The sequence below is a fragment of the Pteropus medius genome, unplaced genomic scaffold (genome assembly GCF_902729225.1).
Source record: "Pteropus medius unplaced genomic scaffold, Ma_sr-lr_union100, whole genome shotgun sequence".
NCBI lineage: Eukaryota > Metazoa > Chordata > Mammalia > Chiroptera > Pteropodidae > Pteropus > Pteropus medius.
In genome coordinates, this window is record NW_024351073.1 from 13828296 (window position 1) to 13837540 (window position 9245).

The following is a 9245-nucleotide window of genomic DNA, read 5'->3' on the forward strand; positions in this document are numbered from 1 at the left end:
CTTTGCTACATATATTCAGAATTTATAAATTTCCATTTATTTTCTTTTGCATTTGACCTGCACTTTAGAAAAAATAAGGTAACCAAATCCAGTTTTATATATGTATATGTATGTATGTATTATACGTTAATTTGTTTGTATATATTTGAGTTATTTTATTCATAAGAAAATCATATATATTCAATTGCTAGTTAAATATTTGCTATTTATGTTTTTCTATTAAAAGTTTATTGACTTGATCAAGGTTAATAGTACCAGTGTAAATCACGTTGATATCTTTTACTACCAATATATTGTAATGAAATGGACATTTCACTGCTGTGATAGTCTTCACAAAAGGCCATAAACTCTGTGAAATCATGAGAAAAGATCAGGCAGACTCAAATTAAGATTTTTTACAAGGTACCTGAACAGTGCTCTTCACAACTGTCAAGATCATAGAAAAAAAGAAATAACGTCACAGATCATAGAAGACCAATGAGACATGATGGCTGAATAAAACATAGCATTCTGAGTAGAGTCCTGGATAGAAAAAAAGAAATTAGTCAAAAGCACTGCAGAAATTCAAATATAGACTATAATTTACTTAACTATATTGTACCAATGTTAATTTCTTAGTTTAGAAAAATGTATCATCAGTATGTAAGAGGTAACATCATTATGCAATTTTAGGATGAGCTGAGTGAACAGTCTATGAGAACTGTCTACTTGGGAATGTCTACTATCTTTGCAATTTTTCTGTAAATTTAAATTTTCAAATTACATTCATTTAAAATTTATGATTATGTAACTATAGAATGTCACATCTGAAGTTTATTTTTCTTCATTTTTATGGTTTAATGGTTAATATCCCCAATGGCAAACATATTTATACAGCTTCTGAGATTTTTTTAAAATTTGTATATACATTTTTATATTATTATTTATTCCAGCAAGTCTTTTTGTCAGAATTATATCTGCCTATTTTCTATTTATGATTGATTCCCTTCTGTTGTCCCATAGATTCCATGCCAAATATCATTTCTCTATTTTCTTACAGGCTTTTCTCATTGATCAAAATTATTTTCAGGAGTATGATCATATACCCTCAATGTAATTCTTATTCTTAAATGGCCATACTTACTTCATTCATCTTTTATTTGATTTTGTACATATTGTTTGTTTGTTTGTTTCTGTATCGTGAGCATAAAATCAAGGCTCAAGTTTCAACTTACCCATCTTGTATCATGTATGAGAACAGGGCAAAGCATATTTCCCCGTTGAGGTTCTAATACTCAACTTTACATAGTAGTGGTCTGCCCTTCTGAAATTGAACTTCTTTTCTAATTGGAAGGTTTCCTGGGCTTTATTTACACATCTGTGTTACAGGCTTGATAGTGTAGACCTTCTCCTTGCACTAGAATTAATCGTGTGCTTTTGTCCTGATATTGAATCAGATCAAATCTCTTCCTTTTTGCAATAACCCATTTCTAGATGTCGGCATGGTGCTCTCTTTCCTCTACACAATAGAAGACATAAACCACTTTATAAGCAATTATAGGAAGCATTTTAGTAATTTTTTAAAGCATTGGTAGTTAAATATCCAAAATCGTAAAGTACATTTTATATCTTAGTAAAATTTGTTTTCATTAAATATTTGTACATTTTTAATCAGATGATGGTAACTTTACTATATTCATAGGAAAAGAAAAATCTTTCTATTATATCACTTTTTCATCAAATGAAACTGTGGCACAAATATACTTTATTTAGCAAATTTTAACTAGTCAAAAAAAATAAAAAGTAAATTTCAGAAATTACACTTTCCTAAATTTCCAAGAGAATTCTATTTTACTTAATTTGTCCCTTCCTATTATTTTAACATTCAATTTAAGTAATTACAGAATACATTCAGAGTTTATTGTCAAAGGCAGCTAGCTCTTGTGGGCTATTAGAAAAGAAATCCTCTAATTTGATAATAAAGTACACTGCTATGATAAGGCAGCAACCTGTTCTATAAACTATGGTAATTTGATTAGTAAATATTGTACTTAAATTGAAGAAGTAAATGAACTGTAAAGGGCAGAAGTAAAATTACAAGCTACTTCTCAACTCTAACAACAGCATGCTTTATTAAAATATAAATATCCATAAGATCCTGAGTTTATATTAAACATAGTTAACAGTCATAATTTATTTCCTTTTCTAGGATGTTTGTTCTCTATTTCTCCAACACTCTTAAGATACATTTTCTTAAAATTTTTGAGATTATTTCTTATTTTCTTCTTAACAAGCATACATAATAAAACTAAAATTGTGTGAAGTATGGCCCATCATATCATACTGAAAGTAAATTACTATTAGTGATGGCCCAGTTACAAACTTCCAATTCAGACCAAGTGAACAGAGTTTGACAGTATCAGGTTAATTGTTGCTAAAAAAAATATCCCTGTTGGATAATACAAGTTTTACATTAATCCTTGCCTTTACTGTTGGGTTTTGTCCAAAATCTAATTTGTGTTATTATAAATGGTTGTATTGTGTTTACATATTTTGAATGCTGAAAACTCTATGTAATGCTCACGTTGTGAAGGTCTAAATATTTTGACATATTCCTTTTAACAGGGGTCATTGCTGAATATAATGATATATATATATATATATCATGATATCAATGATTATATATATATATATATATATATATATATATATAGAGTGAGAGAGAGAGAGAGAGAGAGAGAGAGAGAGACAGAGAGACAGAGAGAGACAGAGAGAGAGAGAGAGAGAGATTTCAGGCTTCAAAAACACTCTGAAAGGAGACATGCTGTATGCATTTGTAAAGATAAACACAAGTGTAAGTTTAAAGTATTTCCATCTCATAATGTCTTCACTAAGATAATATATTTTAATAGAAATATAAGACTACTTTGGGAATAACTCTCCTTCCGTATTTATATTATAAATTGAGACAATTTGACTCTCACCTCTTAAGATAGAGCTGTGTTTTATGGCCTATGTAGAATGGACATATGGTCCTTTATCCCTAATCATAACCCCCAAGGGTAATTATGTTTGTGTTTAATTGATCCATAAATAGTAATGATAACAATGATAATTACAATAGCAATATTGTCAACATTTTTATAATTCTACTAAATCTAAAATATGATTAAGGATGTGAACAACATAGAATAAGAAATCAGTAATAACAGATTATAATAATTAAGAAAAAACAATTACAATGTGAGTAAGAATAATAAAGGAATGCAATATAAGAGGATGAAGAAAGGATCTATATAAATACTGCTACAAAAGCAGATGAGTTGTTGCTCTTTTAATCAACTTCCTACATTGCTTTATTGCCACAATTCATAGTCAGCTTCCTCCCAGTATATATTCCCCACTGGTCAGTTCTCTACCTCATTACCTTATTCTTGATCTTTTATTTCTCCACAAGCAAACGACACTCAGGAATAGAAGATTATATTCATTTTCATTTTTCTAGTAACTTTTGAATCGACAGGGCATCAGTAGGAATAGCTGGCCTACAATTCTACTAAGATTTGCTTTGTTTGCTTCTCCTTTTCTTTCTTTTTTCATTATAAGTGGTTAAAGTGAACCAAATATCCTATATTAATTTCAAGTGAGAAAAAAGGGGGAAAAACGAGAGTTGAGTTTTCTCTTCCATGGCAAACAAATAAACCAGTTCACCATTGATTTTCTTTTTTTTTAAGTTTCAGATTTAGCTAGGATCTTGGCAATGCTATATGAATTTTTTGTAAGTGCTCTATAATATATCACTTATTATTCCAAACTTCAATTCTTTCTTTGTAATTATTATTATTTTTTTATCGACTATTTTGGAATTCCATATACAACTGAAGTTCTTTAGAGAAAAATCTCTCATTTATACAGATATACCCATGAAAATGCTGTGTTTGCCATATTTGTTTTTACTGAGAAATAAGACAAGAATATTTATTTATTTTACTCTTTCAGTGCTGAAAATTCAAGTCTACTTTAAGTGTTCTGCCAGAGTAGCTTAGTTCTTAAACTACTTTTATTTTATGAAAATTGATAACAGATGACAAGTTTTATCTTCTCCGTTAAACAGTATTTTTAAGTATGTAAAGCAATAGAATTATATTTATGAGATATCTAATGTTTTCTCTGCATAAACTGTTTTGTTTTCGGGATTCTATCTACCTTAAGGAAGTAAGTACTGATGTGCGCTGTTGTAAATAAATATTTCCATAAATAAAGGAGTAGAAAAAGGAAAATACATTGGCTACCCGAAGTTTATATTCACAGTAATCCAACCAAAATTTACTTAGTAAGACTTTTTAATGAAGAGCATGGACAAAAAGGATATCAGTAAAAAGATCAGTCCAGTTATGGAGTAAATCGTCTAAAGCATTAATTCCCAATAAAGATGTTTCAGTATCCCTAAAACATGTATATTTTATGGGGACTACAATAGACTGAATAATTCCTAAAGATGCCCATGCCCAAGTCTTTGGAACTTGTAAATATGCTAATTTATATGCTAAAACTTACCTTGCTGATATTATTGAGCTAAGGATCTTAAGATGGGGAGATTAGCCTGGATTAGCCAGGTTGGCCTGATATAATCACAAAAATGCTTATTTTGTGATTACATTAAGAGGAAAGCAGAAGAATAGAGGGGGAAAAAAAAAAAAAGAAAGAAAGAAGAAGAGGTGGTAACCAAACCAGTGGTTGGAGTGTTACAGCGTGAGCCAAGGAATGCGGGCAGCCTCTAAAAGCTAGTAAAGGCAAGGAAATAGATTATTCTCCAAGCTTCCAAAAGGAATCTGGCCCCGCCAACACTTTGATTTTTGAATTGTGACCTCCACTATTGTAAGAGAATAAATTTGTGTTGCTTTAAGCCTCTAAGTTTGTGGTAATTCATTATAACTGCAATAGAAAACTAATATAAGGACAGAGATCACATCTGCCTTGTTCCCTATAGTTTTCCCAGCAGCAAGACCACTTCTAGTATATAGTAGGGTGTCAAAATATATTTGATGAATGAATTAATTTGTAAATGAATAGGGGGCTCTCTGATGAAAATATTCTTGTAAGGCACGAGGTATAGATTTGCAAATGGGCCAAATTTTATGTTTTCCAAACCTCTGGCAGCAGGAGCAGGCTATGAAAGCTTCAATCTTATTCCTACCAATATATTTGAGATCTCAATATTTAATGGTTCCAATAAGACAAACACTTGTTTCTCATTCTTAAAGTTCAAGAGGAAGGAAAGTAACAGGCATCTCTGCTCCAGAAGTTTACCCAGGGCTCACATTCTTTTATTTCTTATTTCAACATTGCTAATGAGGGACTCGAGTTATTTGAAGTTTCGTTCATTTACATATCTGGCAATTGATTCAGATTGTTCTCTGAGAACTTGGCTAGGGTAGTTGAGAAGAACAGTGATTCATGGTCTCTCTGTGTGGCCCGAACTTCCTCACGGTGTGGTGGCTAGTTTCCAAAGATGAACATCCAGACACAGAAAAGAAGCCAAATGGAAGCAATTTATTTTTTGCACACACACACACACACACACACACATGCACACACACACATACACACATACATATACATACATATAATATATTATATATATTTATGAACTAGACTCAGAATTCCTATTCCATCACGTACCATACTTTATGGTGAGGGTAATCACAAGTCTCAAATCAGATTCACAAGGAGGAAGCATAGAATCCAGCAAAATTGAAATTGCCAATTAGATTGTAAGAAGATCATGAGGGATGGAACACATATCTATGTGCCATATATGAAAGATACAATCTGACACCCAACAGAAGGGAAGAAAGAATGTGAAGAACAAGCAGCTTTTCTGTGAAAAGATTTTGCATATATCACTTCTGTGCACATCCATTAGACTGGAATTTAGTAAACTATCTATACCTATAGGTGACACATTCTAGCTAAAACCCTAGAGAAAGGACGGTTATTACTAAAAAGATGGATAGCTGGCAATCTCAGTCACAATCTGCCACCCATTATGTAGCATATCCTTCTGCTTAATGTTAGAAGACATCACTCCCTTCTTAAGGAAGACAACTTGAGGTCCCATTTAAGTCATCATATCCGTATCAGACGCTAGGATATCTGGATGGAGTCCTTGCCATCAAATAAGTTGTGTATCATTCATAAAACTATGCAACTTACTTGGAGGAAAAAATATTAAAATTATAATTAAATTTCCCAGTTGGCAAAGGAAACCATAGCCCGGTCATGAAACTATTCACTGGTCAGAACAAATATGTTTTGCTAGACACAAACTGCAGAGACACCCTATCCCACCAGTAGACTAAGTTTCTTGCTTAGAATTCATCTATGCTTATTGGAAAAAACTGTCTGTCCTCCATCTTTTGTGGCCTCTGGCTTTTCCTCTGAAAAATGTGTCCTTGTTTTATATCTTTCCTGGCCACATCTGCATGGTATTAAAGAGATTGCTTTGCTCAGGAGCATAGCAGTTTTGTTAGAGGCTGCTTCTGCTCCTGCTGATTTGGGAGCTAGAGATTTTTGAAGGCTAATCATGTGATATATATATATATATATATATATAATCTCATGTGATATATATATATTAGTAAAACAAGTCCTTTAAACGCACGGTGAACTTCCGCTTTAATTGCTTCCAGCTATACTCATGTGTTTGAAGTCACATCCAAGGCTCTTTTCTGGAAATAATTATTGAACCTGTTTTCATGCACCAGCTTTCTTGTTCAGCTGATGTCATGTGCTATTATTTTAATGATGGCTTTACTGAAAACATAAAACTATATAAAACAATGGGCTTGTTTGGAAAGCAACACCCTTAATCTGATCATTGGCACAGATCATCTATAGATTCATTTGTTGGGCTGAAAATTCTTAATGAGTGCTGTTTAGACAGGCTCTAGCCAGCAGCATTGTCTCTTACTATTGTGATGATAAAACAAATTGGCTTTTCCAACCCAATCAGACCCCACATTTCTAAACTCCTTCTATTCTCTTCCATCGTTGCTTGGAAATCGTCTAATTCTTGCTTGAGCTCATTACTTCTTGAAATAAGTTAGTTAAATGCACCAATTAACAGCTAACACATGGTAACATTCTGGCACTTTCCAATAGTTTTCTTCAGAGCTGTAGGCTCATTAGGCAAGTGCTTTGCTCTTCCAGTTACCAGGAACGACATTTAAATAAATCTACTATCTTCACCTTGATTGCAGTGTTAATTCCACATTTTTTTTAAAGATTTTGGATATAGATAGCAAGCATTTCCATACACCAATTCTTTATTGGCAAGAATAAAGGCTAAGTTGCCAAAGCTAATAAACCCCACCATCTTTGTATCTAAGAATGATGCAAGTGTATTCCCCATTTACATTATGAGTCCAGGAAGTCTATGCTCCATGAAGCAGTCCGGGGACCCAACAAAGTGGCTTCGCTATCCACGACACACAGCTATGAATATTGTGCTGGTCAGTACCATTTCCTTTTGAGAGCAAGGGAAAGAAAGAGTGAGTCATGGGAAATCATATTTAAGAAGATATGTTTGATGTTGTTACATCCCATTAGTAAGAACTTAGTCACATGGCACACCTAGCCACAAGGGAGTTTGAGAAGTACAGCTTCTATCTAGCTTGATGACCATGAACCTAGGCCATGAACGTAACTGACCTGGATGAGAGCCAGTAGGCTGCTACTGCTGTGAATGCAACATATCATATCTAATCTTTGCCAAGGAGCTGTCTCACATTATCTGCCTGAGAACATTTAATGGGAGATTCTTGACAAACGATAATTATTCCTCCTATTATTTGGAGTACAGCAATAGTTGATTTTTCCCAACATTATAAGACATCAAATTAATGAAAACTCAGGCAATTAAGATTTCAGGATATAGACAGTTTTTGTTACCAGAGCTATATCCACTTCTATCTCTGTTTACAAACTGATTATTTCCAACCAATATTATAATCTTTAAATAAACTTTTACCTAAAGAACTGAGGAGCATTCAAAACACATCAAAATTTTAATATTTTAGAATCACTTTTCCTGAAGCTATTGATTTTGTATACCAAATGGACTATTTACCAAAAGTTATCCACGGTGGCAGAAAGTTGTCCATACCTTTCTAGCCTGCATTATCTCCTACGCTGCTGGGAATGGCCATGTGATACAACTCTGTCCAATCAGAATTTTAAATAGAAATCTCCTAGCTTTTGTTTTTTTTTTTGTTTTTGTTTTTGTTTTTGTTTTTTTTTCTGATGTTAACAGCTGGGATCACAGAACCATTCTGTTTCACTTACAGCTTTTCCCTCTGGAATAAAGTCTTAAGACATGGAGGTAAATTCACCTTATGGTAATCACTAGGCAGTATGAGTGAAGGTGAAAGTCAGCCTGCTACAAATCAGAGAATAGAAAGACAGAAAGATACTGGGTCCATGATATTATCATTGAGACTCTACACAAGCCTACACTATCTCCTTTTGGACTTTCTCTTTTTAGTTTTACTCCTGTCACTTGGTTTTTAGTAGATCACATTTCTTCCTGACACAAAGTGGCTGTATTGAGGGTGTAGTGCACTGTATTTAGTTTCCACTAGTGGTGAACATTAGAGTGTGCCTGTCTGTTGCCTGTGATTTTCACCAAAATTATCCATGTACCTAGATGTTTGTGATTTGTTTTGCTCCTTCTGCCTGGATGTGGACTAGCCCCGCTATTGTGCTTACAAATAGAATGTGATGGAAATGGTATTGTGCTAATTCCTGTCTTGAGACTTCGGAAGACATGAAAACTTCTCTTTTTGTGTTTTCTGGAAATTATAACTGCCATGTAAGAGGACTTCCAACTCTAATGAAAGAACCTCATGGAAAAATCAATTAGGACACTCATGTGGAAAGCGATACGACCTGAGATCACATGCAAAGAGAGAGCCTAATCCCTGCCAACTGGCAAGAGAAATTCAGCCATACAAATGACTCTGGCAAGACAAGAAGAGGAACTGCCCAGAGGAGCCCAGCCAATGTTGCATAATTGTGAAAAATCAGAGAGTAGTTGTCTTTTTAAGTCACTAAATTTAGGTATGGTGGTTTTTATTATAGGAGATCGTCACAATAGAAATTGATACCAAAAGGGAGATACTTCTGTAACAAAAAACTAAAATTAAGTGGTAATTGTTTTGGAACTGGACAGTCAATAGGTATTTGAAGGGCCTCATGGAAATACT